Source organism: Alosa alosa, chromosome 7, assembly GCF_017589495.1.
Source record: "Alosa alosa isolate M-15738 ecotype Scorff River chromosome 7, AALO_Geno_1.1, whole genome shotgun sequence".
Taxonomy (NCBI): Eukaryota; Metazoa; Chordata; class Actinopteri; order Clupeiformes; family Clupeidae; genus Alosa; species Alosa alosa.
Genome location: NC_063195.1, coordinates 6,580,439 through 6,597,054, shown reverse-complemented (window position 1 = coordinate 6,597,054; position 16,616 = coordinate 6,580,439). Strand labels below are relative to the sequence as shown.

Sequence of the window (16,616 nt, the reverse complement as noted above, 5' to 3'; positions counted from 1 at the left end):
TATGTATCTCTATGTGCCACACACCAGTCTATGTATCTCTATGTGCCACACACCAGTCTATGTATCTCTATGTGCCACACACCAGTCTATGTATCTATGTATCTCTATGTGCCACACACCAGTCTATGTATCTCTATGTGCCACACACCAGTCTATGTATCTCTATGTGCCACACACCAGCCTATGTATCTCTATGTGAGAGGACTTACTTTCCAGCTGGTCGAGCTGCTGCTCCTCCTCTTCAGTCTTCACTGTTGTCCTTAGCGTTTCATTGTAAGTAGACCTCGTGTCTCATCTGGACATGAAATCATATGATCATATTCCTCCTCTTTGATGTTTTCTTTTCAATATAAAACTCAGATCAACCTGGTGTGTTTCAGCACAGCCAGAACTTGAGGGAAGTCCAGATCCATGTTGCTAGCAGAACAAAGATGATCCCCTCCAAAGCAGATCAATTGCCTGTAGTCAGAGACAGAAAATAAAGATAAATAGAAAGATCAAAGTCAGTTTCCTTCCTCTCTTAAAAAAAAAAACACAAAAAAGCCAACAGAAAGCAACTCTGTAAATAATTATTTAAAATCAATGAATGAACGAGTACTTATGTCCTTTTAATTTCTTACAGCCTGGGTCGTTGTTGCCCACAACACGCAAAGCATTGTGCTAATGAATGACGTCATTGACAAGTTTGAAAGACATTTTAGAATAATTACGTGACTTTAGAACAATAGTGACTTTAAAAAGTAAAAATTGGTCATCAGTGTGTATTTTCTTTGCCCCACCTGCGAGCGCCCTCACGTGGCCATCCCCATTGAACCTCATTCAATTTTGGCATCAAATAACATTACAGCTGAAGTGTTTTAAGCCTTTATATGAACTTTTTCTATTTTCGAGTAATACAACATTGTGTGATTGGCGTCATAACCTCGTAACTAACTTACCGGCTGAGTAATACACTTTTTTCCGAAATCAATGCTAAAGTGACATAATAAGCATACAACCAGAGCGGGTGAAAGCGTCGCACAGGAGATTTCGGAGATTCCGAAAGATGGCGGACTGGGCACATATTGTCCGTTAAACGAGGTTTTATTTGTCCCAATTATTTTATTTAAACACTGTCCAGCGCCTATTCAATGGGTTCTCCTTAACTGCCAGTACCCACCTATGCCTAGATTGCAATTTGAATCGAATAACGGCACCATGATGTCAAAGAAACAGAATGCTGCGAAACAAGTCAATGCTGCACATGAAGGTGCAGCTAATAACGGACATAACTATGCTAGCAATGGCCACATTTCCACCGACTCCAACAAGAGAAAAGAGTGCTCTTCCCCAGCGAAGATTTTACCTGCTGCTAAAAAGAAGGGCGAAGACTAGAGATGCACCGATAGATCGGGTTGGTGACGGAATCGCCAATTTTCACGTGATCGGCCATGACCGGCGACTGGTCGGTCAGTCTGAGGTATGCCGATTTTATGCGGTCAAATAACTTTGCAGCGCCGCAATTGTAACAACACCAGCTGAGTTTGCAAAGTTTGAAGAAGCTAGCAACCAGGCCAACACTCAGGGCTACAAAGAAAGCGCTAATAGGCTACTGAGTTTTTTTTCTATGCAGCAAACACTGTGCTTTACCATTGGCCTACTGCGTGGAATTTACTAAGCTGTCACTTCATTAGGCTACGTAAACATCGCCATCACCGCCCGCCACTGCCGCTTAATTGCGTGCTCCACAGCTGAACCATAAGCCTGCTGAACGGAGATAAACGACTGCGACATTAAAAATAATCAAAGATGTCAACAAGCAGCTTACATACAGTAGCCCTAGTAGTTCTACTCCACTGAAAAAAAAATACTCTATTTATTGCACGTAGACTAGGGCTATGTCTTAAAATACCCTAGTCTAGCAGATTGAGAAGTGGATGTAAAGGAAAGTGAACAAACGATAGCCTATTAGAAAGGCAATCAAATGTTAAAGTTGCTTTTGACATAGTAGCCTACAATGAAGAAAAACTGATGCTCTGAATACTGAATCAGTCGTCTCTGAAAGTTTCTATAGCCTAATTGATGCATTTAATCGAATTTGGATTTAAATCTTTCACCGCTAAAACAGACGCGCACTGTTTTTCATATGGTGGAGCACCTAATCGCTATTAGCACTTCTCCCCTGTGTTTTATATGGATAGCCTAGGCTGCTACCACTTTTCCCTCGCCCTCCATAAATTCATCAATGCATATGAAAAATATGTTACATGATAGTATGTTCAAATGTATCATGAAAATTGTTCTTAAATCTTTAGTTGGATACAGGATGTGAAGCATAAAATGGGTGTTCCATAATTTAACTTAATCCATAATTTGATACTGCATCTGAAGTTAGACTTGAAAAAAGAATCTGTCTGCTCACCGGTTCCATTTTTTTTTTTAACAGCCATTTCATCATTGATAAGTTGATTACACGTCTATATTAACATGTTCTATCAAAGAAAAGATAGAAAATAACTATTTGTGTGTGTGCTGTAAAATGGTTAGAAGAAATGAAATCGAATCGCTAAAATCGTATCGGCAGGTCAAACTCTATGAAAAATCGGAAATCGGTATCGGCCCAGAAAATTGCAATCGGTGCATCTCTAGCGAAGACACCGAACAAGTTGAAGGTATGACTGCAGTTTTGGGTGCATCAAAAATGTTGAGCGAAAAAGTGGACACAATTGGTACGCAACTGCAACAGAACTCTATCATGCTAACAACAACTAAAGCAGTTGAATTCAACGCAGCAGAGATTAAAGATTGCCAAGATCACATTAAAGCAACAGATAATGATGTCTCTGAATTGAAGAAAGTTAATGCAGATCTACAAGAGCGTGTTCTGGAGCTTGAGCGTTATAAACGCAGGTGGAATCTTATGATCAAAGGGATGAAATAATCTGACAATGAGGACACACGTGCGATGGTCCTTAGCTTGCTGGTGAAGATTTTTCCATCGTGGTCTGCAAACATTAACCACATCGTCGACTCTGCACCGCCTGGGCAGGCGTGAAAAGAACAAAACAAGAATGATCATCATCCAGTTTACTCAGAGGCTTCACCGTGACAGTATTTGGAAGATGACCAAGGATCGTGAAGTCTGCCAGAAAGAGAAGATCCACTTCATGGAAGACCTTTGCAAACCTGACAGGGAATCACGAGAGAAGCTGTGGCCAAAGATAGCTGCAGCCAGAGAGGCTGGAAAACGGGCATACTACAGAGGTGGTGATGTTTATATTGATGGAGTTAAAATTACTTAGACAAAAACCGTTATACATTGGTTAGGTTCTCCATACTACCATTAGTTCTATCTTTGAAATGGGTTGGATGGTTCTCATTTTGAATCAGTTGGGACAATAATTCCTCATTCTGGAATTAAGCTTACCTTAATTCTTTGTTACCTTGTTGGACTTACTTCGCTAGCAATTGCTAGTTTTCTATGTTTGTTTCTTTTTCTTGTATTTCACTCAATGCTAGGGGCTTAAGAGATATTACTAAAGAAAATCTATTTTTATTTTGTGTAGGCGAAAAAGCTAACTTTATTTTATTACAAGAAACTCATTCAACTACAGAGGACCAAAAATTCTGGGTCAGTCAGTCAATGGGGTAACAAAATTTTGTTTGATCATGGCTCTTCAAGAGCTTCTGGCGTGGCAATTTTATTTCACAAAACTCAAGCCAAAGTGATAATGTCTAAATCAAGTAATTCTGGCCATTGGTTAGTATGCGTCTTAGACCTTAATGATCATTATAACATACTTGTCAATGTCTACGGTTTCAATAACCTAACTCAAAATAGACATATGATATCTGACATTTCTGCAACCATTGCACATTGTGAACTCTCTTATCCAACAGCTACTATTGTTATAGGCAGAGATTTTAACATGGTCCTTGATGAACACCTTGATAGATACCCTCCCAAACCTCAAAACCACTCCCATAACTCTATTCTATCAGAAATCTGTCGCTCTTATAATCTTTTGGATCCATGGCGACACACAGATATCCAAACACCATGCAATATTCCTGGTTCAAGCCAAACCACACTGTCAAATCAAGAATTGATTTCTGGCTGGTCTCACTCTCCATGATTGACACCATTTCAGATTGCTATATTTCAGCTGCTCCACTCACAGATCACGCAGTTATTAAACTGAGTGTAAAACCCTCTAATGTCAGCTTTTGCAATAAGGGTTATTGGAAATTTAACTGTAGCCTGCTAAAGTCCCAAGCGTTTGATAATGGTGTGAAAGCCATCATTACACAAGTGATATCAGATTACTCCATAGCATCTTATCTTTCTAAATGGGAATTCATTAAATTTAAAATAAGAGAGTACTGTATATCCTATGGAAAAAGGTGAATAGAGACAACAAGTCATTAGAACTCAATTTAATTAAAGAAATAAACTTGCTCTGTCAAAGTGCGCCCCCTACTGATGTGGACAGACAAAGACTACAAACCTTGTCCTCTGAACTTGATAAAATCTATCTCAGAAAGGCAGAAGGAGCCTATGTAAGGTCCAGAGCAAAGTGGATAGAGGAAGGGGAGAAAAGCACATCCTATTTCTGCCAGCTAGAAAAAAGAAGGCAAGAAAAAAAACTCAATAAAATCTTTACTAATAAAGGGAGAGAGGGAGAATAAAGATCCAGTTGTGATCACAAAGGAAGTGGTTTCTTTCTACCAGAAATTGTACTCTTCTGCATATTCTTGTGCTGATGCAAACTGTTTCTTCAGTAACATCCAGCATCTTATTCTTCGTATAGATACTGATTTTGCCAAATTGTGTGACTGACTTTTCTGTTGAGGAACATGATAAAGCGGTAGAAGGTTTATCCTTAAACAAATCTCCTGGAATTGATGGTCTTACTGCCAACTTTTATAAACACTTCTGGGATTCACTGAAAGGCCCTTTCCTTCTTATGTTAAAGGAAGCGACAGATATTATGACATTCCCCCCCCACCATGAAACAGGGTATAATAACCTTAATTCCCAAACATGGCAAAGACCCCAAACTGCTAGATAATTGGAGACCAATTACTTTATTAAATAATGACTAAATTATGCTAACAGATTTAAAAAGAAAATCCACTCCATTATAAGTGATTCCCAATCTGGTTTTAAGAAGGGTAGATCTATCCACAATAACATTCGCTTGGTACTTGATGTTCTAGACTAAACACTTGATTGAGGATGAGGGCTTCTTGTTATTTCTTGATTTTTACAAGGCCTTTGACTCTATTGAGCATCCTTTTATTTTTCAATGTTTAAAACTATTAGGTTTTTGTGATAAATTCAGAAATAGTATAGCTTCCCTATATAACAATACTAACAGCTCCATCTCCTTACCAGGGGGCACTTCACCCCGTTTTAATATCGGACGTGGAATCAATATAACGTGGAATCAAAGAAGGCTGTCCTATTTCTCCCCTTCTTTTCATAATTGCAACAGAAATGCTCTCTATTCTTATAAAAAAAACTCAAATATTGCCCCACTTGACGTTTTAGGATTGCCAGTTCTAATTAGCCAGCTGGCAGATGACAACTATTTTTATGAAGCATCTGGCCGAGACACCAAAAGTTTTGAAGACGATTGAGTCTTTCTCTAAAGCCTCTGGCCTGAAATTGAATTTAAATAAGTGTGAGTTAATGCCTATCCACCAGTGCAATCTAACCGAAGCCTATAACATTCCCATAAAATCTACAGTTAAATATTTAGGTATACTTATTTCTAGTGTTCCAACAGAAAGGGAGAACATGAATGTGTCATGGATAACCAAGGATTGTCAGGCTAAACTTAATTCATGGTTTCTGAGAGACATTAGCTTAATGGGTAGAGTCTTGCTAACAAAAATGGAGAGTATCTCAAGGTGTATATATCCTGCTTATTCAATGGCTATTTCCAAGAGAGCCATTAAAAAATCAGAAATCAGAGATCAGAAATCATAAAAGACATCAGAGATGGAGGGTTGGAGGCCATTGATATTGACTCCATCAACAGAACATTAAAAATCAAGTGGTTGAAATCATTTTTAAACAACAGTACCAGCTTCTGGTACCATATGCCCCATGAAATATTCAAAAAAATAGGTGGTATAGATTTTTTCCTTAAATGTGATTTCTGTATTCAGAAACTGCCCATCAAATTATCCCTCATCCATCAGCAGGTTGCTCTATACTGGAAGATTCTGTACAATCATAATTTTACCCCTCACAACACACCTATCTGGAACAACAGATACATTACTGTAAAGAAGTCATCCTTGTTTATCAAGGACTGGCTAGAGAAGGGCATATGGTCAGTCCTGCATTTAATTGATTCTAATGGATGTCTTTTAACATATCAAAGCTTTTGTTTGAAGTATGAGTTAACCTGCAACATTGATACATATCATTCTGTATTTGATGCCATACCTGACTCCATTTTAGGCCTAATAAGAGGAATAATTTCAGATCCCAATATTTGTCCTTCCCTACCACAGCTCTTTGTTGAAGGTTGTGACTTTAAGAGTTTTAGATGCTCCAACAAATGTCTTAGAAACCTATTTATCAACCGGTCTTACCCCTTATTAACATATAGAAATTTTAAAAGTTTTTCCAAAGAATGTTATACAGCTTTTTGAACTAAATACATGAGACATCCCATAATGCCTAAGGCCAAAGAGCTACATTTCAAAACTTTGAATGGAATATACCCTCCAGCGATTTAATCAAAAGGCTTTGGGATTGAAACTGATAAATTGTGTATTTTGTAATGGGCTGGAAACCAGCTGAGCATCTGTTTGTCGAATGTGTTTATGTTAAAACCTTGTGGCTTGACCTTCATAACTGGCTCAGTCCTAAATGTTTTAGGTTAGATAACTTTGACTTGAAGGACATTATATATGGACTCTTTACTGTGAATGATACTTGATGATCTCTTAGTCAATGTGATTGTTATTCTCTGTACATTTTTATACATAAATGTAAATACTCAAGGGTTAAGCCCACTTTTAGTGGGTTTTACAATGATTTCCTTTATTATACAAAGGCCCTTAAAGCTATGAAGTCTAAGAAAGCGGGTACAACTTTTTGAACAGTGTTACAGAATATGATTTAATGACTAAGCCCTAGTTATATGTTTTTTTTTTTTTTTCTCTGTTTGTGGTTGTTTTTTTTCTGTTTTTGTTTATTATTATTTTTTCTCTCTCTTGCTTCATCCTTTTAATTACACCTGATCCTGTACATAGATGGATTCCTTATGGATTGTTTTGACCCATGCTTATTGTACTTGAATTACCAATATAAAAGCGTTAAAAAAGCGTTTATCTACGAACAACTAGGACATTTAGAACAGTAATGTAGACATGGTGGTAACGAAGTAAGTGGCTACACACCCAATCTCTCGGTGCAGCTATCACAAGAGTTACACGAGTCAGACTACGTGCCTACGTTACATTTACGTCCCCTGTATGGCGCGGGAATCGTGCCTAAAACCTTCTGACCGTCCATCTGATCAACCAACCGATCGACCAACCGAACGTCATACCACCCGCCTTACTTACATGTATCAGAATAATTGCCTTTTTATAAGCAGCCTACATATACCTACATGAACTTACACGTATCCAACATGTGCCCAGAATTGTTGCAACATGTACTTATTCTGTTGGAACATGATGGATACATGTAGGCTTGTGTTGGAACATGAATACATGTAGGAACACTGTACAATGTTGAAACTTCATTAAATGAACATTCATTAGTCTATTTGTGTCGTTATTAGTGAAAAGCTATTGCTATTGTTGCTTAAACTATTATGCGTAATAACCATCAGCAAAACAGGACTATAAACAATTATCCGCGAGATATGAGAAATGCCATAGGCTGGCCTTACCACATTTTCTCTTTCTTACATCAATACGTTATGGAAGCATATGAGCCCACTTCAAATCTCCAAATATGTGATTATGTATCCTAGCCTATAGGCTAAGTTTAACAAAGTTTTATGGACAATATCCCTCGGACTGCAATTTGAATAGATTTTTCTGTGCTGTACTGTAAAAGTAGACCTACGGCCATTTCTTAGAGTGCGCTTGAGATTAACATAGCCTAAATACTGTAATGTTGACACTAATAAAGATACGTTTATAAGTGGGCTAACAAATGAAAAGTGTTTTCAGCTGAAATGGCATGAAGGCTATATGTGGACCGCCTGGACCTTTGAGCAAAATATCAGCAGACAGAGAAGCCCTCAATGTAGCAATGCAGACTGTAACTGCTTATCCAACTGTGGGTCGCCAGTCGAACTGACAGGCTTATCATAAATTCGCATTTATTTCAATTTGGCTATAGGCTACGATTAAAGTTCCAATGTTCAAAACTAGGCCTACCTGCAATATGCTGTCGACACTAGTTAACCACAATTTGTAGCCCTATTGGTCATGTTAAGCGTTACTTGCAATGTGAAAGTAAAATCTAAGACAGTAGAAAATCATGTTTTTAATTTAATTAAGTATTTAAACATAATTTTCTACTGTCTTAGATTTTAGACAAACAGACAAAATGCACCAAAAACAAAACCTCCGGAGAGGTAGCTACACATTTGTTGTTGCATGATAAAGCAATGAACGTGCTGGTAGGCGTTTGACATGACGTTTGATGGATCCACCGGATGGTAGGAAGGGAGGTTTTTGGCATCATTCCCGCGCTATACCCCTGAGCCTGGGCAGAAAGCCTCGTCGACCAACACGAAACGGTTGAAATTTGCTTCACCCGCCCCTATGCACCCGCCTCGTTTGACGTCTACGTGATGACTGTCCATATTTTTTACTGTCGACCAAACGTTAACGATTGGTTATGGCAAATCCAGAGTGGCTCTGGGCAGCCAATAGTTTTAAACTTCAGAGTACCGCTTTCAAGACAGTTAGCTGCTAACGCTTGGCAATGGAAAGTGGCCAGACTGTGTACATGCTATCGCCGACATTCAAAAAACGGATATGCGTTCATATTTCACAACTTTTGTTAAGTACTAAGAAAGGCTGGCAAGCAAGCTGCAGACAGATCTTCAGACACTTCCCTGTTAGGTAGGCAATGCCAGTTAAACACGCTGGAGACGCAATCAGATCAACGTGCATTTCCTCCTGGTTACGAAAACGTTTGTTTTATTTTTCTGTCGGTCCGTGGTTACTTTATAAATTAATTGCGCAACATTATCAGACGAGTGACAGAAGCACCGGACCTGTGTTCACATCCATAGCTTGTGAAATGGTATGCTGCATCCAAGCAAAGATTCTAGAGGCCCAGCGCAACTCCAAAAAACTTTCAAAAGCATCCCCCTTGTTTTCTTTTTCACAAATCGCACCCTGGGTGTAGGCCTATGCGAGGTTATTGGCTCGCCCAAGTAGGCTATGTTTCGGGAGAAAATACTGATCTGTAATGAACGTTTGAATGTATTGCTTCTTAAGTTGTGTTGAGATCAGCAGTCGAAGTTACTTGCGAAGTTGGGCTAACTAACCTAGCTCCCGCCAAGTGTTTATGACAAAAACACATACCTTCCTCCGACAAGTTCCCTGCTCCGTCGACTCCGATCTGCTGATTTGGTGTTTGTTGACACAAAATGTATTGAACCAACATCTACGTACACATGTTATCACAGGGTGGACTGCTTGTATGTTCCTTCTTGCGTTACCCGAAGTGAGCATAGACAGGAAGTGAGTCGTGCATGCGTCACTTTGCGACTTTCTTCTTCTTTAGTTTCGATTGCATCGTTATTTCGCCACCTACTGTACATGAGTGTGTAAAGTAGGCCTAAACCTCAATGTGTGTTGTTACTAGTGGTTTAATAGACAATGGACAGGCCTACAGCTACTCAGAGGACAATAGAAATGGTAATGTTGTAGATTGCTGTAAGGTGGACTTCAAATCAGAGTTTTGTGGTGTTCATTCACAGCATATACCCAAGTTGCAGTCTGTAACATACATTATGTTTATTTTTTTTATTTTTTAGTCTTCCTCAACCACATCTTGGTTGCATTCATAGACAAGGACAGGACAGTGCGTTACCGGGGCAACCTATATCAGAATGGAGAAAGCTACTTTGTAGATCAGTGTTTCCCAAACTTTTTTTCTGGGGACCCACTTTTTAAAAATGACAGACTATTGCGACCCAACTCGTGACTGTGGTTAACAAACTAGATCCTAATAGAAAGCTGTTAGCTTTCCTAAGCTATATAAGGTATAAGCTAGGGGTATTACACAACATAAATCGTCACTAGGCTATGAGTGGTGACCCAAATAAAATCTCCTACGACCCACCTGTGGGTCGCGACCCAGTCTTTGGGAACCAATGTTGTAGATGATGGTGGCAGCCGTCCTACACCTGGCAGATTGCACATGCACGGGTGAGTCATTAAAAACCATTATATTATAGACATGAGCATACTTCAACAGTCGTTTATCCCTGGATGCTGCAAGTACTGTCTTGACTTGTTTTCTTTTTATGATTCAGATACCTGCAATGTCCAGGCTGTACCACTTGAAAAATTATATAATGTCCGCAACACTGCTTTTGGCTGTACCACTTCTTACGAACGAGGGCTTCAACAAAGAGCAGACCCTCTTCCTTATCCACCAGACGGGGATCCATCTGGAGGTAGAGGTTGAGGGACCGGCAAAGTCCCTCCATGACCTCAACTAAACGACTGCTGTGGGAGGGGATGGCTGGGAAGCTGGGCAGACCGTTCAGGGATCAGTTCCAGCAGGAGAAGGTGGCAGCAAGTTGGTTGACGCTGGTGGGTGGATACAAAAAATGTAAATGAAAATGTAAAGACAATAACACGTCGAATGGAAGGGGGCCTGTCCGCTTCAAGTTCTACGGGGAGATGGACGAGCTGATCGGGGGGCAATCACAACGTGGACCCACCTGTTGTGGGGAGCGATTGTGGTGGTGTCGTTGTACGCAGGCCAGGCCAGATGCTCTGAGGCAGTCCAGCGCACCAGCCTTTGCAGACTGGGATCCCTCATCATTTCCCTGCAACGCAGCCCACCAGCTCCTCTTACCTGTTTCAGCTTCTTCCTCAGCCAGTCGAACTGCAGCTCATGACCCCACCTCTGGCACCCCGAGGTCGCAGAAGCGGCAGAGGCTGGAGGATGACCTCTTGGCCTACCTCGAGGGGGTCTGATGCTGCTTCCATGGCTGCTGCCCAGAGATGAGGATGGAGATAAGGTCGGTGAGGGAAGATCGGGGTGCATCATCAGGATGGTGGACAAGCAGTGAGGCAGGCACAATGACAAACTACACAGAGCTTTAAAGAATTATTTCTCTCTGTTGTATTTGACTTGTACTCAATATTTGTTTTAATGTTTTTTATACAATTGTACTATTTCAACTTTCTATTTTTTTACTGTTAAAGTATAATTCTAATTTTATTACACAAACCTCCCAATGATAACAGTATTTTTTCACAAAAAAATCAAAATGCACTGAGAGAAAACAGAGTTTCAAGACATTTTATAGGTTGTAATGAACTAAAAATGGTAATTTGTTGAATTTGCAGCATTAGGAGGTCATATAAATTAAATCATCTTAACAGGCCAAGTTACATATTAACATAGGACCCCTTCATTGATATCACCTTCACAATTCTTGCATCCAAATTGTGACTTTTTGGAGGGTTTCTGATTTAATGTATTTGCAGAATAGCCTCACAGAGGTGCCAGAATGTCAGAATAACCTCCCAGAGCTGCTGCTTGGATGTGAATTGTTTTTATATCTTCTTTTATTCTTGAGCCCACTGCAACCATTTCTGCTTGTGAGCATTATTTAGGGGTGGCCAAATAGTAGGTTTATGCACACTTGCAAACTTCTTGAGGATCCTACACCTTGAAGTTCATGGGACTCCAGAGGGACCAGCAGCTTCAAATACCTGTTTGCTGTTTTGCAATGGCATTTTAGCAGCTGCTCTCTTAATCATATGAATTTGTCTGGCAGAAACCTTCCTTATTAAGCCTTTGTCTGCACAAACCCGCCTGTGCTCTGAATCAGCGACAAATTTCCTTACAGTACGATGATCACGCATACGTTTTCGGGAAATATCCAACGTTGTCATACCTTGTCCAAGGCAGTACACAATGTCACGCTTTTCAGCAGCAGAGAGATCCTTTTTCTTTCCCATACTGCTTGAAACCTGTGGCATGCTTAATAATGTGGAACATCCTTCTTAAGTAGTTTTCCTTTGATTGGGTTCAACTGGCAAACTAATTATCACAAGTGTCTGAGATTGATTTCCATGATCCAAAGAGCCCTGAGACACAATACCATCCATGAGTTTAATTGAAAAACAAAAAAACAAATGTTTATGACACTTAAATCCAATTTGCATAATAATTTGGAACACGGTGTAAATTAACCTTTTGTGTTGTAATCTTATTTTGCATTTTTGTTATTGTTTGAACTTTTTGTCTTACAATAAACACATGTATATTGTTTAACTCATCCAAGGCTGAGCGTGTTTATTTGTCACCCAAGTATGTTTAGTTACAAAGGCACCTCACTGCAGTCATGCAAAGGATATCTTGCATTGTTATCACACCCTTAAATAATATGAACCATCACACCCGCAAATAGTATGAACCATGTCAGTGCAAAGTTGTGACCAAGGATTTCAGAATGGAAGGCATCTACATAAGAGTGACATGACACCGCCACTGTATGGCCCATTGAGTCAGGAATGTGACCTTTCCATTTCCCTCCATTACATAGACTGGTTTATAACGACAGAAACATTAATTGTAAGTAGGTGTGATGAAGCTGGAACATGAATGCAAGTGTGAACTGTATATTGCCCATTGAGTCTGAAATGTGACCTTTTCTGATGCACACACAGACTTACGTGCTTATGCCTCTAAGCAATTACAAGTGCAAATGGCTGAAATGGCCCATTTTGAGTCTGGAATGTGACATTTTCAGGCACACATTCATTTAAATGGCTTTATATGGTTCTACAATGTGATTACTGTGCGATACAAGCCTTTCCATTTCCACCTTATTATATACTGGTTTATAAATAAAGAAACATCAAATGTAAGGTTTAACACTTTTATTACAAAACACAGGAATTGTGTCCACACGACACATCATATATGTAATACAAGCAAAACAATGTTGATAGAAGTAGATAGAAGCATCTATTTAACTTGGAGTCTTTGGTTTTGCCAAAACTTTGCTAGGACACCACTTCCTAGTTGTTGCCATCTTCCTCTCTTGGACATCCAAGACGGTGTTCCTCACTCCCTATCAAGGCACCGTGTGAAGGTAACATGCAGCCAAAATGATCTTCACCACAGTACAGGTAATCCCCAACAATGTAACTGTAATCTGATTACACATTTTTTTATTGTAATCTGGGCTGATTATAGTTACTTGATTTTTGTAATCTGATTTCGTAATCCAGATTACATGTAATCCGTTACTACCCAACCCTGGTGATGGGGTGAAAGTGTATATGTCAGGTTAAAAAACATTTTTGACAAATGAAGGGACATGAAGCAAGATTGTAGTGAGTAGTGATTTTTCTTGAAAAAACAACTTTAAATACAATAGAACAATATTTACAGTTATTTTTATAACTGAATTTACGAACATTCCAGACACAGTGATGACCTGTGTCTGGGTTTTAACTGCATTTTCTTTTACACAGGCCAAAAATGTCCTCTATGACATACCAGTGGTTTAGCATGAGCCTGACTGGCAGGGACAAAGTAAAGACGAATAGGCTACACATTTTAAGTAAATCATGGCCATCAGTGAGAAATTGATTAGGGGTGTGAGTAGGATTGGATCACTATTATGTATCATGGCTTCAAAATGTTGTGTAATTTTCCATCACATAGGCTTTCATATACAACAAGTTAAGTAGAATCAGTAATAGTCTGTCTATAGCTAACATTAGTTGATAAGCAGATGGATATATAAAGAGCAAATGTGTGGTAACCAATATACACTGATGGTTTTATAGTCAGGTCTCTAAAGAAGGAAGCATATATATGCCCATGGTTGGCTGAACACAGACTAATGAGTTGCTTACTGATTATATTTAGTTTAGGCTATATAATGGCCTATATGTGATGACAAGTGACACAACTGGCATTTTCAAGCATTGCTACTTACTCATATCCTCTTCATCACATTTTAAGATCAATAATGGTTGCCAGTAAAGAAAAAAGGTATCAGGATATTTTTATGTCAGGCAGTAGACTCTAGCATGACATACTGGAATGAATTCATGTTTTTGGCCTCATCAGTGTAAAAAAAACCTATATGATCCCTTATCCCATGTGTTTTAATTTGCTGGACTCCCTCTTATGAGGTCATCATTGTGTTTGGAATGTTTCCTGGAATGTTCATAAATTCAGTTATAAAAATAACTGTAAATATTGTTCTATTGTATTTAAAGTTGATTTTTCAAGAAAAATCACTTCTCACTACTATCTTGCTTCATGTCCCTTCATTTGTCAAAAATGTTTTTTAACCTAACATATACACGTTTGTGATGAGAAGTTATGCTTGTAAGTGAGAAGCCAACATACAGTAGCCTATTTATAATTCCTATTTAGCCTATTTATAATTCCTGTAGAGCTCACCAAAATCATAGAAATTATCATTACAATACACTTGTTTCCTATAATCCAAGATAGATTTTCTTCGAGTTGTTAGGCTTTTGAGCACTTATTTTTACAAATGACATGGAAAACAAATAATTTCATCCACATATCCTTATGCAAAATGCACAACAACGCTACTAAGTTAGCTTAAAACCGTGAGACTCAAGCAAGCCTCACGGGCCGTTACGGCCTTAAAGTGACAGCTAAAGTTATCTTATACAATTACTAGCACTGCTGCTGGAAACATTTCAAGGAGAAACACTGTTATTGTTTGGATAAGAAGCTAAGTCCAGCCAGCACAGAAAACTCAGGGGTAAAACCAATGGAAAAGATGTATCCTATATAAGACCATTGTATGTTAAAGCGTAACTCTCCAAAATGCAACCTAGGGTGTTTTTGTGAATGTACCGGAGTCAAACTTCCGTTTATCTGCATACTGATAGTGAGTGGATTTTGTGAATGTACCGGAGTCAAACTTCCGTTTATCTGCATACTGATAGTGATTGGATCTTGTGAATGTACCTGAGTCAAACTTTCGTTTATCTGCATACTGATGGTGAGTGGATCTTCTGAATGTACCCGAGTCAAACTTTCGTTTATCTGCATACTGATAGTGAGAGGATCTTGTGAATGTACCTGAGTCAAACTTTCGTTTATCTGCATACTGATAGTGAGTGGATCTTGGGGCAGCCTGATGTTTCCTGCAGTTCTCTTGCAGCCGACTTCTTGGGGCAGCCATGGCCTACTGGTTAGGGCTTCAGGCTTGTAACCGAAGGGTTGCTAGTTCGATCCCCGACCCAGTAGGAAAAATGTGCACTGCTCTTTAATCCCCACATCCACGGCTGAAGTGCCCTTGAGCAAGCACCTAACCCCTAACTGCTCCCCGAGCGCTGCTGTTGTTGCAGGCAGCTCACTGCGCCGGGATTAGTGTGTGCTTCACCTCACTGTGTCTTGAATGTGTTTCACTAATTCACGGATTGGGACCAAATTTCCCTCACAGGATCAAAAGAGTATACTTATATACTCTGAGTTAGTGTGTGCTTCACCTCACTGTGTCCTGTGTATGTTTCATTCATTCACGGATTGTAATAAATGCAGAGACCAAATTTCCCTCACGGGATCAAAAGAGTATAACTTATACTTACTTATTTTTACAACTAGTTTCCCCCCAAATGATGTGTCTTTCAGATCTAGCAGTGACCACCGTCCTGGCTGGGTATTCTACAAGGCCTTTGCCAACTCTGAGGAACAAAGAGTATGCCTGCTCCAAAAAGGACGCACCACCAATCCAGACACCGCGCCCCCCCCCCCAGATAGACTTATAGTGCCTATAAATGCTAATAATAGCTATATGCTAAAGTTGACTAAAAAGAGGAATAAAGAATCATCTTTTGTAGATGGATCTTCACGCCTTAACTAAAACAAAGAGGAAAAATCCAACCATTACTGACACCAATTTTCTTTGTGAATGAATAATGTATCGTAAATAAATAAATGTTCTTCATTAAAATACAGGGTGCATAAGTATTCATACCCCTATGTTGAATACCCATAGAGGCAGGCAGATTTTTTTAGTTGTTTTTGCCAGTTATTTCATGGATCCAGGATACTATGCATCCTGATAAATTAAATTTGGAATTAAAATAGCCCCACATCATCACATACTCTTCACCATACCTAGAGGTTGGCATGGTGTGTATTTCAGTTAGCCTATTAGCTGGTTTGATTTGCATTGAGCTCAATGAGCATCAAACCAGCTAATAGGCTAACTGAAACGCCTTCAACGAAAACATATCCTTGAAAAATTCCAATCAGGTTTTAGATCGAATTACTTATTTTAAAAGAGCTGAGATAATAAGTGACAGCAACAATGAACTGCAACGATAGTTTATATTTAATTTATTTACTTTTTATTATGTCAATGTTTGTTTGTTTTGTCAATATGTTC

The 16,616-nt window shown here is 39.2% G+C and overlaps 1 protein-coding gene across 1 annotated transcript in view; it reads right to left on the bottom strand.

The window, feature by feature from the left end:
• Positions 1-16,616, bottom strand: part of LOC125297241 (zinc finger protein 729-like) — a 540,495-nt gene that overhangs the window by 159,711 nt on the left and 364,168 nt on the right. The window lies entirely within an intron of this gene.